Consider the following 14,800-nt stretch of genomic DNA (forward strand, 5'->3'; position numbering starts at 1 on the left):
TTTTAATAAGTACATATTTATTCCTCTTAACTTTTTAACGTTGGATTAATGAACAATTTATTTGCTCCCTTAAACAAAACTCATGTTTCCCTTCTTGAATCGTTTTTGTCTGTCATGAAACTAAAATAATGAGGAGTTTGTTTTCAAAATGTAAGAAATAGAAAGTACAGAGAAAGTTGAACAATCTACTTAAATATAGTAATGAAGTATTTGTACTTCCTATCTTGAGCAGGCGACAATATCATTATGTCTTGTTGGTTGCAGTTGATCTGAGAGATGTTGTTTTTTTTATAGCTCTGTGCCTCATCTCTCCTGCAGATAAAGTGTCTGGTTGCATCATGGTGCTTCCAGACTGGTATCAGATCACACTAAATCACAATGACCCTGACCTAAAAATACACGATCCTGCTGTTACATCATGATGCATTCTTTATTCATTCATCTTATTTTTTCTTTTTTTTTAATTTACTTAACGTAAATGAATGCATCACCGGCCAGCCTCTGCAGTCTATGTGCGGGAGTCTGTTTACACATATGCTTGCTTCATTCTCCGAGCCATCCTCAAGCTGTGAAAGCTATTAAATACTTCCGAACGCCAGTTACAAACTACCCGTCGGCAGCTGGCGGCCTATTTCAGTGTCAGCACGAGCGGCCCTCTCAACGAGGTTACAGTAAGGTGATATCCCTCTGGAACTGTGTCACCTCCTATGTGTACTTATAGCCACATGTCACAGAATCAACTCTGAAGCCTCTGGTGTGAGGCGCTTTAACATTATACCCCTGCATTTATTTAGCCAGCGGCTCTTTTCTCTGCAAGAAATTGTCGTAACGGTATGAGGCAGGACTAATGTCGCCTTGTACTGATGTCACTCATCCTTGGAGGAGTTTAAATTAGCAGAGCAGCCCCCCCCCCCCCCACACACACACACACACACAGGCTGCCACATGGGTCTCTTCTCTCTCTGAAGCCACTTTTTGTACCATTAACTTTCTCCTGCTCTTTACTGCTCATGCGACCAACATGTAAGCGTGTAGAAGAAATAAAGGGACTTAAAAACCTGATGTATTTCATCAGATATTCAGTGCTTCATTTAATGACCCTGGACCTTCTATCACACACACGCACCCTACAGTAAACCTCCAACGCCAGCCAGCTCTTCTGGTTAGTCATTTATCTTTGTCATCTGGTTTGTGTGCATTGGATGGCGAGCAGGACCGGCTCAGGTAGACTCTAGAACTCACCTACAGGCTGGCAAATGTGTGTTTTCCTTTTTTATATAGAGGCTCGATTGTGTCTGAACGGCCAACTGCTGAGCTAATACCACCTTTTCAAGTCAGCATGAACGGGAGGTTCCACCTCAGGTTGTGACATTAAAATTAACAAATAAACACAAGGCAAAAACACAGCGTTGCCATGCCAACATAAATGATCGCAGTGCGATGGGGTGATCTTGCGAGGTACAAAAATGCATCAAACTGAAAGTTATTCTTACCTGTAAAATGTTACAGTTTAAGATGATGCAAGTTAAATCTTTTTTAAAGGTACAGTTTGTGACCTTTGGTGCCCCTTCTGGTATTCAGAGTAACAACAGTTTGGATAAAGTTCTTTTAATAAGTTTCCACGGTGACTGAATGCTCCAGCTGGTCACTCTCAGAGCTACACTGAAAGAATGACAACACTGGAAGGCTTATAGTTAGTTTTGTTGTTGTTTTTTAAGTTAAAATCAAAGTGTTTGTAGATTCCTGGATAAAGGAGATGTAGATTACACTGGACAATGTCCCTGAATGTGCTTCAAGCTAATATACGTGGCTGGCTCTTTCTGCATTCCGGGTGCACAAGGAAGTTATGGAGCAGTGAAAAAAATTTGAACCTTCTAAATATAAAGATCACGACCACATGTAGTCTGTATGCTATTGTATGGATTCAAATCTTAATGAAATTGTTGGGAAGAATCTTCCAAAAACGAACAAAGAAAACACAACTTCTGTGTCTTCAAAGTTGCCGCAGAACTCATTTGACATAGATAGAGCCACCAAAATAGGGAGGAAGTTCAGAATTGTCGCTCTGCTGCACATTAATGCAACAAAAGCAGTTATTTAGCTATCATCACCATTCGTCATCACACTACAGCCTAGCGATCGATAACTGCTGTATGCTTTGATCGCTCCTCTCATCGTCACGTGTGTTGACCTTTAATTCGACTATCCAACATGAACCCCTTCTTAAACCACATCATCATCAGCTCGCTACCTTCCACTGCGTCCACTCTCGTCTGCAGCCAAACAACCAGAGCAGGAGAATCTTATTTCACCTCGTTCCGCATGATTTTACATTACAGGAAAAGTCGTGGGCACTTGGTCAGCAGTGTAAATCGCTGGAGTGTCTGGAACAGAATTACTGCATGTGCTGTCATCACATCGGGTTCCTAATCACCCTGGCTCTGTTAAAGATGACGAGTTAGCGTCCAGCTCGCTCTCTAACACCGCCCAGGGGAACCAGTAAAACACTGGTTAGCTGTTGAGCCAACCGCAAAGTGCTAATGGTTTAAAGCTAGAGGCCACACACCAAAATGTTCCAGGCAGGGATCGTTTCTACATGCCCTTTTTTTTTTAAGTCTTTAACACTATATTTTCTTTCCTGTTGTGTTCCTTCCTCTGCGTGTTTTGTTTCTCATCACTAACTTTCCTTTACTTTCTCTCACATTTGTACAACCACCACTCGTCTCACTCATGTACAGTACGGTTACAGCCAGGCAGACGATGAGTTCATCAACCTTTTGAAACTGATCTTAACTGAAAAATAAAAGACCGAGAGAGTTCGTGACTTTTGCGGCTCGTGTGTTTCACATCATCACATCACCGCAAGCTGACGATGCGAGTATGCGGCGTTGATTGCGGGGACTACGCCCCTCTAGCTCTGCCTCCAGCTCATAGCTCACAGCTCGAAAACTGAAAAAAAGGGAGTGCATAATTAGAACTGAATTTGGAGAATTTAGAAATATTTTGTTCTTTTTTTGTACATCTAGAATGATTTGGTGTCAGTGTCCTGATTGTGTTTTTGTTTTTGATTTTTGTTTTTTAATCGAAAACGTAATTTTTGCCATCACCCTTTCTCTGCTTCTGTAGCGCTGAGAGACCACCCAGTTTAACAGGCCCGTACATATCCTGAAATGTCTTACTGAGGTGCTTTATTTTTCAGACATTTTATGGCGGTTTTAACTCTGTTGACAGAGTTTTTAATCTGGCTTCATCCAATGTTTGGATATCTGTTCCGGAAATGGTGAGGAGGAAGTTTTATGACTAAATAAATGATCTACTCTTACTTCAAATGAAAATTTGTGTTTGATTTTGGTGGAATTCTAAAATTTAAATCTCCAATCCTGCTCATTTGCTGCAATGAGCTGAATTATGGACATTTGTTTTTGATGTATTTTATTTCATAGCAGAAGTGCATGCAGTACGCGCCTTAGGGTTGTCCTTGACCCTGTTGCTCCGAACCACAACACCTCCCGCCAGTCAGAGAGACTCGCCGTCATGGGACAAACACTGAGTCGCATAAAGACATTACAGTATCTATACTTGACAGTCCAAGCCACCATAAACATGTTCATGGATCTATTCAGAGCCAGGAGCATGTCTTGGTTTGAGGTGTTCGTGTTTTGTTGTTCGCAACATGCCTGTGGGTTGTACATCTCAGAAAAAGAGGTACGGAGCAGACAAAAGGACTCGGCCGGCGTTCCAGCTGGAGAACAAGAGGAGATTTAATGAAAATGAGAGGAAGTTTAGAAGAATAGTTCACCACCACAAAAATGGCTGATTTGTGTACTCCCACAATATGAACAAACATTCTTTCTTTTGAAATTTTTAAGTTAGCATGACAATCTTTTTACAGCTCTGCAAAAAAAAAAGAAAAAAGCTGAAAGTGTCCATCACATTTCTGAAACCAGCTTGTGCTGCACATTTGTTCGGGGCCAAAAGTACTATATTCGTTGTCATGTCCTAAATTTTGACAATGTTTTGGTCACAGACTGTAAGAAGAGCAGCAGAAAATTTGCTTCATGAAAAGAAAAACCTGATTCTACTTCTCTGTTTGTTTTCCTTAATTGTGAGGTATTAGTTTTAGATTTTTGTGTGTGCGTGTAATTACTGTAAAGAAACAAGACACACACTTACTGAAATAAAAGTTGTCTCACATAAGTAAAACTCCATTCCTTGATGTTGCAGGATTTAGAAAACTACAGTAACTGTACTCCAACTGAACTGTACTTGTAGCGGGAGTTTATTAAGGGCTGATATGATTTGAGGGAACTTCTCGACAGCGTTATGTTTCTCTCAGCGTGTTTAAAACCTGCTCTCAACATCTGAGGATGGTCGTATATCCTCTGCTGTAAAAGCAGCGATGGCGTTTGTTATTGCTTTGGCTCTGTGTTGAGGAGAAACGGCCTAAATACCACAAGGGAGCTCGGCCGGTGCTTTTTTTTTTGTGTGTGCCAGTGACGTTCGTATTTGGTTGGTGCCATTTCAAATGAGTGAGAAAACGCGTAAGCGGCTACATGACAGCGGTGATTAACTTGTCTTTGTCTCTTTTTCATTGAAGTTAACATGGTGTAACTTTCCCAAACAACAGATTTTTTTTTTCCCTTGGTTGGCCAAAATTGAAACTTAATGATGGGCCAAAAGTAAACACACATGGAGTGTTTTTAGAATGCCTTTTTGTCTTTGTCTCTCCATTTTTTTTCTTACTTCCTTCAGGCCAAACTTAACAAACAAAGTGTCACTCTGCTGCCTCATCAAATTATGGGGATGATACAATTCACGGCATCAAAAGTGATTCGCTTTTTTTTTTTTTTTTTTTTTTTTACAATATTTGACCGTGTTATTATTTTATCATGATGTTTGTTTTCATTTTTAGTCTTATTTTTTAATATTCTACATCTGTCTGGCTTATTTTGGGTCTCCTCTTGCTCCCAAATTAAGTTCTGAACACAGAAACGTTCCACATGTGCAGAGAACAATGCTGCATTCCTTTGGTTCTCCTGCATCTGGAACCTTAAGACCCATTCTGAAACTGTTTTGGCATAAATATGTGTATCATTACACTGCTAACATCAGCTAGATTAATGTTAGAGCGAGGCAGGGGTGTGCAGGAGGGGACTGTTGCTCTAACAGGTATTTGAATATAAAGTACAGGTCATATTTTACAGTATTCAACACATAGTAAGGTCCCACTCCATAAGCCTGGGAACTTCTCATTTCCCTGCTTTTTTTTCCTCCCAGCCTGTCCGAGGTGAGAGTGTGTCCATTGTTATTTGCTATCTGCATATGTATTGCTATTTGTGGCACTGCATCTTTTAAACAGATGCACGCCGTGCCCCTCCGTCCTCAACCGTGCGTCTTCCCGTCACACGTAAATGTGCTCTGACGGCAGTATGTGTGGGCTGTCGTGAGACACGGCCAGGATCTCCTCACGAGGAGCGGCGTTGCCTTTCTTCCCACAGCGGCCTGCTATTGCGAGGAGAAAAACCTCTTGTGGGAATGAGCGCCGCATAGAGGGAAAGAAACCCAGGAAGGGAGGAGATGGAGAAGCTGGTGCGATCCGTGGTTTAACTAGTGGCTATGGGAACCAGAAATATGGGATGGGAGTAATTGCTGCAGCTCTAAGCAGAAGTAGTCACTGTTTGTGTGTGAACAAACACATAATGGTGTTGTGAAAAGTCCTGTCTAAACACACTGTTGACTCTTCCCACCTGTCCTCACTGGCTGTCTGATCATAAAACTGTCTGCTGTAGAGGAACCTTTCATATACGGCTCACACAAAGATCAGGGCTGCCAGATACATGTTTAACTAAATCAGTAAATAAAAGATGGAAAAGTACATGTACATGTACAGTTATTTTAAAAATACACTAATCCCTGTTGATGTTGTTTTCTTATAAACAAGGTTTAAAAAGAATCTCCCTTTAGCTGTTTTGAATGGCTAATGGTTGATTAGTTTTTCATAATTTAATTAAGCAGCACAGTTGCACTTTCTGCCAGATGTCATTTTGGCTTGAGTTAAAGTAAATTAATAAGACAATATTTGTTTTTGGTTTGCTGCCCGCACTTCAATTTGTGGTTTTGTGCCCTCCAAGGGCGAAAAAAAAAAGTTTGGTCACCCTGATGTAGATAATCCCAGATAATCCAACATAGAGGGATAAATTGCGGTTTGAATTTCAGGGTCAGGACCACCACGCCCTCTCTCACCTGTCAGAGGAAGGGTCGGACCGAGCGCTGTGCATTTTATCGTGACGATTGAAGGTCCTCGCCCATTTCTGTTGCTGTTTGCGCTTTGCAGTTTTAAACACACGGACTTCAAGAATTTGAAGTCTGAAGGGCTGCTGCAGCGGCTCTTAGAAGAGGGCGAGACGACAAGCACATGGCGGCTCAGAGAGGTCAAACTGTAGTTCACTCTGAGGTTTACTGGTTTGTTGACTGCGCACGCTGGCACTTCTCATTAAGGAGAGACACATGTCTCAGAGCTGGATGAGTCATTAGCGCTCCTTTTCTTCTCGATAGGATAAAGAACCTCAGGTGGGGTTGTTTGTTTGATCAAATCTGAATGAGTTTCCCTTTACGTCTGTATGATGTGCATTTTTCGACGCGCTTTCAGAGGCTTTTAAATGGGATCTTAAGTGCTGATTATCTGAGCTCTCCTCAACCCAGAGAGGGATTTCTGCTGTGGCTCTGATAAGAGTGATAGAAGAGGAGAGGCGTAAAGGTGTGGGGGTGGGGGTGTGACCTCTGCTCTCTCAGTTGCCCTGATGGTCTCACCGTGATAGCGGAGAGTCTGGCAGATTGTTTGCATTTCTCTCCGTCTTGTTTATTCAACCATTTCATCTTCCACTGCCTTCTTCGTTTTACGGCATGTTGATGCGGACAAAAGGATATTTTAAAGACTATTGTTTTGACCCGTTCTCAACATTCATAAGGTGACACTGTTGAAAGAACTATCCATGCTTTCATAAAACTTTAAAAAACATGAAGTTTTCACCAATAATCATCAGTCAAGTGCATGAGGTAAAAACAAATCTGGCGAAGGCAGAAACTTACAAGAACTAGAAGTGTCCGGTAAGTTCAGAAAATTCCATCACTTTACTGTAACGCAGATTTGAAACCACAGAAAGACACTTGCGCCGTATCACAAAATCCAAAATCTAGACTGACCGGTATGCTGCCTCGCCGAACTGCAATTTCAGTCTTGCATTGTGTTAAATGTTAAAAGCAAAGATGAATGTGGACTAAGAATCACAGGGCAACTCCTGGTTTGATACCACCACAACACAGATATTTTAAGGAAATTCATCTGCAAAACATAACGATTTCTAAATGACGAAAGGAATACAAAAAACACTGAGGGGAAAAAAGTAGGACAGGTTTTTTTAACATGTATTAATTTTGTCATTTTAACTATATTTGATCAAAGAAATGGAACAACAATGTACACTAAGATATCGAGAAGCGGTGCCACAGTACTGAGTTGCAAGAGGAAGTATCATGATATAATGTACTGTATTACAATATTGATATTTCGTGCCACCCCTAATATGAAGGTGTTTGCTGTTGTGTATCTAAGTCTTCTTCTTCTTCTTCTGCCTGCCTCATCCTTCAGTCCCTCCCTTCCATACGTCCTTCCTACCTCCTGCTCTCCTCCTCTCTTAATCTCAGCCAGTACTCCGGTACGTCAGGTATTGAGTAACAGCAGCATGCCTGTGGTTTACTGCGGGAGGCAAAGTGCCTGCAGCTCAACTACAGTATGTTCGCTATGTTTATTCTCCGCTGCGTTACAGAAACTCTTATCAAAGAGATGAGAGTTGCTATGCTGCCCGGGTCATGTCGGGACAGCAGACTGCTTATTTACATGTGACAAAACCGGTCAGGGACTATCTAATCTATAAACCTATCCAGCTGTTATCTTTTTAAGCAGTTTTAATTTTACAGTTATACATGTTTTTCTTTGTACTGTACTTTTAAATATTTCCTGTGAGGATTAGTTGCCATAGAGATAAATGTTTCACCAGACTACCGAGAGGAAATATGGACGCTCTGACTCACTAAAAAAAGAAAAGGTGTGGTTGGTCTCTAGCGACCTTATCATGAGTCACATGATAGAGTCGGAGTGTGCCGTCTTGTGAGCAGGCAGCACGCCGCTATGCTGAGATCATCCACAAAGAATCAAAAAAAGAGAGATGATATAAGCCTCTGTTGATTTTAAAATGACCTGCCTATTTAAATAAGGGAGGTTAGCAAAACACACTCAGATAAGAAGCTTCCATCCAGCCTCGAGGGACAAACGCTGATAAATGATGCATGTGCAGGTCTCGACATTGAGGAGGGATCAAAGAGATGTTGATTAAATGAAAAGAGAGGGCATCTTGTTCTTTGTTATCAGCTTTTCGAGGAGTTCTGACTGCAGCCACGTTCAGACCTGATGTTAAAGATGTGCCTGAGCGATCCGATCACTGCCACCACATTCAGGCCACATTCTTGTAGCAGTGCGATCACAAATGTGTCCCGGGCCGCACTGACGGCCTTCTAGTTGATGAAATGTATACTAATTCCTGTGCACGTCTGCTTTTATGTCTCATCGGGTGACACGGGATACTTAGCTTCTTCTTTTTTTCCCTTTTTTTTTCAATTGCAATTATTGAATGGGACAGTACACATACCTGTCACACTTCCACTCACTTTTAGTCTATTGCCATCTTTCCTCCTGGCGATGGGATGTGCATCTACTGTGTTAATAAACTGCCTGGTGGTGCAGCTTGTAAGCGTCTGTTAGGAATGATTATTGTTAGGAGATGATGGTGAAGAGGATTTTCTATATACAGCTCTGGAAGAGTGTGTACATCCGTCAGTCTCCCTGTGACAAATTCATATAATGACTTTTATACTTGGTTTAGTTTAGACATGAAATGTTGGTGTAGTTGGTATTGTATGACCAGAATATTAAACTTTGGCATTAGCAATGGCTTCTCTCTGTGGGTGGTCACAAAACGCACTACTCTGTGTGTTTGTGTGTATGTGTCTGTTTACGTGTGCGCGCGTGTGTGTGGGTGCGTAGGCAGAGCTAAAAGGACTGCAGTAGGAGTCAATCTTGCTGTACCAGTTGCAGCTCCTCAAGGCCACAGCGTCCTCTCTACCCATCTCTGACTTTCTCTTTCTATCCAGGAACTCTCCCAGATGTAGCCTGATAGAGCTCAAAGCATTCCTATAAAGACAAAGACACAAACACAGGTGCAGGACAAAAACATTCAAAAGTGATCTTATCTTTATCTGCCTCGCTTAGTTTCCCTTCTTTACCCCTCTCTCTTTTAGTCTCCTGCCATTTTCTCTTACAGTAAATCTACTCGGTCCCGTGAGGTTTTTATTGGTTTTAACTGTAGATAATCCCTGCTTTGGTCATTAAAGTGGATGATTTAGTGTGGGTGTGTTGCACCCACAATAAAACACTTTCATGCACAGTTGGTCCACCCAGCACAAAAGGGGGAAAGGTAACGCGAAGGCCTGGGGCCAGAGTGGGGCCGAGGATACGATGCTGAAATAATTCTAGAATTGTTCACCAGACAGCAGGACAACCATCTTTAAAAAATGAATATGATATACATCTGATGTCATGTAAATCTTGACTTTCCTTGCAGCTATGAAATTAAACGAAAACATTTTTTTTAAAGATCGCAAATTTAAAAAAGAACATGTAACCCCCCCCCTATGTTGACCTTTTGGGGGGGGGGGGGGGGTTTTCCAGATTTTTATCCAGCAGGAGTGGAATTCTGAGAAATTGTAAGAGGCAGATGAGCGGACGGGATAAGAAGAGCTTTAGATGGACCAGAAAGAGCAAGTATGGACACATAGTCGCAGCTCGTGTGTGTGTGTGTGTGTGTGTGTGTGTGTGTGTGTGTGTGTGTGTGTGTGTGTTAGAGAGAGAGAGAGAAAGAGATGAGTCAGATCTCCAAACAGAGACCCACAAGTTTGTAGACAGGGTGACTGATAAACGTGCCTCTGTCAAGTGACTCTGATAAACCCCAACTGGAAGACTCCACGGAGTCAAAACATGTGCAAATGAGAATCAATGAAAGGCGCGCTCTGTTGAATGCCTCAAGAATGTTTTTGTAGCTCTCGTCGAGCAGGAACGGGAAAAAAATGTCTGAAGAAGTTGTTTTAGGGTTTATATTTCTCTTCATTTCTCTCTCTCTCTCTCTCCCTCTCCCTCTCTCTCTCGCTCACTCATTTGCACTCGGGCTCGCAGGAAAAACAAACATTAGACAGTAATGTTTTGTGTCCGTATATTACTGGATTTTACGATTCTAGCTTTTCCAATAATTCTAGCCTGGCTGTCCACGAAGGAAAGTTTTGCACACACATTTACAGTCATGTTTCCATCACTTAAGAGGACATCACGTTGACTTACATTAATTTCTTGGAGACTTATCCTAACCATAACCACCACTTGCCTAAATCTAACCTTAACAAACCCTAAAATTTAATTATTTTGTTATGGAGATGGGATTTTCTTGGATTTTAGGTAAATCCTCATAATGTGACTGTGTAAACAGATTTATGTTCCAATAAAATGGAGAACTCTAGCAATGCACAAACACACACACACACACACACACACACACACACAGCCTATTATTTGCATCATTCAACGTGCACCCTTGGTATGAGGTCAGGATTTGCCATCATTTGAAGGAGAGATTATTTTGCAGTATTTGCCAAAAAGCGCCTGCAAATAAGCATCCAGGTCATGTGATGTCACAGTTCAGTGATGGCGTCCTCCAAAATATTAGATGGGTTGTTGCTCCTAGGCAGCCGAGTGTGATTTGACAGCAACGGGATTTTAAAAGGGCAGAACAGTTTGGGTGATGGCTTTTCCACATAAAGCACATACACACACACACACACACACACACACACACACCCCGCCCCTCACAGATTGGCGCTAGCACCGTTAGGGGCTAGGCTAGCATTGCTAACATTAACTAATTCTGTCAGACGTGTGGACTTGGTCACCTGCTGTTGTACTGCACCCAGTTTCTGCTGCTCCAGTGCGTGTGGAGTGAGATCATTTCAAGGAGTTCTCTATATGTGAGCAGGTGGGTCAACATTGGGGCTGAGAGGTCTTTTCTTCTCTGACTCAAGGAGAAATGCTCGTAAGCCAAGTGGGTGTACATCCCTAGAAGACCCACCCACAGCCCATACTCTGTTTGTTTGATCAGAGGTAGAAAAGGTACAGGTCTTTACAGAATGTGTGTGGGGAAAAACATAAAATATATTTGACTGAAGATTTTGAGAGGATTCTACTGATTTTGACGTGACCCTCAATTAACTGTGCATACCCCTGCGGGCTCCCAGGTAAGCACAGACTACATTCCACCTGAGTCTGACATCTCACCTCCCATTTGTTCCCCATAACAAATGAGTGTGGATTGAGTGCCTCACAAGAATTCAAGCCTGTACTTACGATCATTACTTTTAAAGGGTACAATTTGTATGAGGATAATTACTAATACTTATGGTCACAGTTGTATCTTAATACCGATCTGCTGCTCAAGAGGCATCAGCGTAGCTTTCAGGGTGCACTTCTGTATACCTCTATAGTGAGTCACTGTAATGCGAAGCTGCTCTGTACCACAGGTCTGCCACACTACTCATGGAATCCCTGTCTGAAGCTCTTAAATGGGGGGAAGGGGGATGTACCAGAGCTGTTGAGCATCGCTAAACACAGCATTGCGAAGGGTTGGTGGTTACAGAAAAGGCTCGGTAGTCTCATTCCTTTAGTCACCAACAAAATCTATGAAACGCTGGAATGTAAATACACTGTTAGATTAGCATTCCACCCTCAGCTCTTCCTTAATAATTAAGCTTCTCCTCGTTTAAGGTTGGTCAGACACCTTAACTTTCTGCTATCGCGCTGCCCTCTTTTGATTTGCGTTGGCAAATTACTTAGCTTGTTGGCATCGCCAGAAATCATACTTTTTCCTTCAGGCTTCTGGTATGCAGGGTAATTACTGTGTAGTACATGATATCCATGGCTAATTTAGACCCTGAGCTTTCTTTTTTGTGGTGTCTTCACTGAACTTGGGTGAATTTATTCAGACTATATTTAGTTGAGATACTGATAAAGAAGCATTTATCGTATCATAAATCTTTTTTTACGTATGCGTGATGGATTTTAATGTTATGACCACATTTGTAATTGGAATTTCCTGCTTTGGCTTGATGTCATTTTCTAGGAGACATTTATGTCTTTGATATTATTGATGGTGGTGTAACTTGCATGAGAGAATGGAACTGGTAATGACACATTTATATTCAATCTGACCAGGCGGGCATTTGTTAGTGAAAAATTATAACTGGATGGAAACTTCTGGTTAGTTTGCAAGTAAAATATAAAAGCAAATCATTTTCTTCGTTTGCACTCAGCGTGACAGACACGCACTGAAGATTTTGCATGTGTAGTTCAGTTTTATGTCAAACTGCATCAGCCCTCAGACATTTAGGGCTTGTTTTATTGTGATTCATGGAGAGTTAATCTATGAGTCATGATATTATGATTATCTCTGCACATCTGTGAAGTACATGTATAGGCAGATAATCCATCAACTGCTTGTTGAGAGCGCAAAACTGTTTACTTCCTCTCAAACATGCACACTTCTGTCTGTGGTTAGAGTTTAGAATGAAAGCGTGACAAGAACTGGGCTTCCGTCTGCTGACCTAACAGCAGAGAGGGTCATTACGGTCATGACCCTTGCAGCTTCTCTGTCTGTCCTCTGTGCCATCTTCTCCTCTCTCATGTCCCAACTGAAAAACTCACAGCTGGAGATGAGTTCCCAGGCCCCAGCCGACAGGTCATTTAATGGTCATCTAGCCTGGTCCCTTGATGCTGCACCCCAGGGTTAACGCGGAACGCACCCCTTCCGGGATTTCACCACTGTCGACGAACAGTCGCCACCAGAGCTTTGAAGACGTATTCAAACACAGACTCATGTCAGGACTGGAAGAACAACTGTTAATCCTCTCAACAACCTCAAAACTTTCATCGGAGTCCATTTAACTGATTTTAAAAGCCATTCAATCCAACATTCATCAACAATCATTGTGCCCACCCACTTACTCCTAGTACCACCTCGACGTTGAGGGTCCGGGGGGGAGGTCTTCTTTCACCCAGCTGCTTTTATAGCAAGTCTGGACCAGTTTTTCATATATTTATGGGTCTGAGTCTCTATGTGAGTTCGAGTAGACATGAGGGTCATCGTCTCTGCGTCATCAATCCTTCAACCTGCCAGAGCTCTTGTTTGTAAAAAGATTTTTCTCAACATGAACGTAAAATGAACCAGTAGGGGCTCTGCTACCAACCAAGACATATCCTTACTAATCCTACCTGCTGTATCTAGTTTTCATGGTGCTATTAGTATATTTCCATGATTTTAATGTTAACATATTTATGTTAAAAAGATTTAAAAAAAAACAAACACTTCCTTTTGTTCATTCTGTGGTTGTTTCATGATTCTGGTGAGTCTTAGCATTTTTTTTTTTTTTTGTGAATCAAATTGTTAAAGTGTTAGTAAAGTGACCATTGGCATTTTCATATCAAGATAATTCGAAGAAGCTGTTGATGAATTTTGAAGAGATTTTGGTAGGATAATTGAACTTAGATTGAGGAGCCACCAATTTGATTTTGGAACTGATTGGTATCTGATGACAGCATAAAACCTTGGCAGAGGCATGCGCTCCCCAACGCCTTCTAGGTTAGATCAGTGTTTGTTTGCACGTCTCTGTGGCGACAAAGTTTGGAATCTTACGCAGGTGCTTGTTTTTCTCTGCACATTTTGCGAAAATCTTTGTGTTGTGTGGACATGGAACTGAGGTTCGTTGCTCCCTCTGCTCAGAGCACGAGCTGAGAGGCCTGCAGCACAAGTAGCAGTGTGAGGATGTACAGTTGGAATGGTAATGAGGAGTTATTACCTCTGGACTTGTGTGTGTGTGTGTGTGTGTGTGTGCGTGTGTGTGTGTGGGGGGGGGGGGCTTACTGCTAAAGCAATCACATTTTTTTCTGGCAACTTTACATGTAGTTGTGTCTGGACTTGAAGTGTGTCGGAGGGTGTCAGGAGGGTCACTATAAACCTGTTGACATGGGACTGTGACTCAGTGAGTTTAATTAAATCCTGAGTGTGTGTGTCCTAGTTGTCAGTTGTCAAGCGACAGGCACCGATGAACCAGGAGAGGGGAAAACCAGCCGCTTGGCAGCCCATCTAAGAGCCTCGACACTTAGACCCCTACTCCAGCCACCGCTGGCCCCTCCGCTGACAATCCTTGCTTATCGAGCCTCTCAGGAACGAAGCCGTCAGCTCTAATTCCCTTCTAATGAACTGGCTACTGAACATAGGAAGGTAGGCAGGCAGTTTCTGCACTTATTAAACACACAGAATGGAAGCGCGCACACACACACACACACGCACTAGCACGGTGGAGTAAGTATGTTGCGGGCTGACTCACACACCTGCTGAGCATCCTTGAACTCATCATGAAGGCAGGATTACCTCTGACCCCAAGCAGAGCTGCATCTTAGCCTTTTATTAATATACCCCCATTTTGGGCCTCTCATGTATTATCAAAGCTAACACAAACTCCTGTCCATATTTGGAAAACACAACTTTTTTCATTCAATTGATCACCTATAAAAGAAGTTATCTCAGTTTGGATGGCTGTAGCTGGATTATCTTGACAGCCGTTCATCCAACCAACGTGAGAACTCTGG

General features: G+C 42.2%; 1 protein-coding gene across 2 annotated transcripts in view; it reads left to right on the forward strand.

Annotated features, from left to right (window-relative positions):
- The window catches only part of coro7 (coronin 7), a 115,005-nt gene that overhangs the window by 79,987 nt on the left and 20,218 nt on the right, over positions 1 to 14,800 (forward strand). The gene's annotated exons all lie outside the window — the stretch shown is intronic.

Source organism: Aulostomus chinensis, chromosome 18 (genome assembly GCF_037954235.1).
Source record: "Aulostomus chinensis isolate RoL2024-O1b breed Wild chromosome 18, RoL_Achi_v1.0, whole genome shotgun sequence".
In the NCBI taxonomy this organism is placed as follows: domain Eukaryota; kingdom Metazoa; phylum Chordata; class Actinopteri; order Syngnathiformes; family Aulostomidae; genus Aulostomus; species Aulostomus chinensis.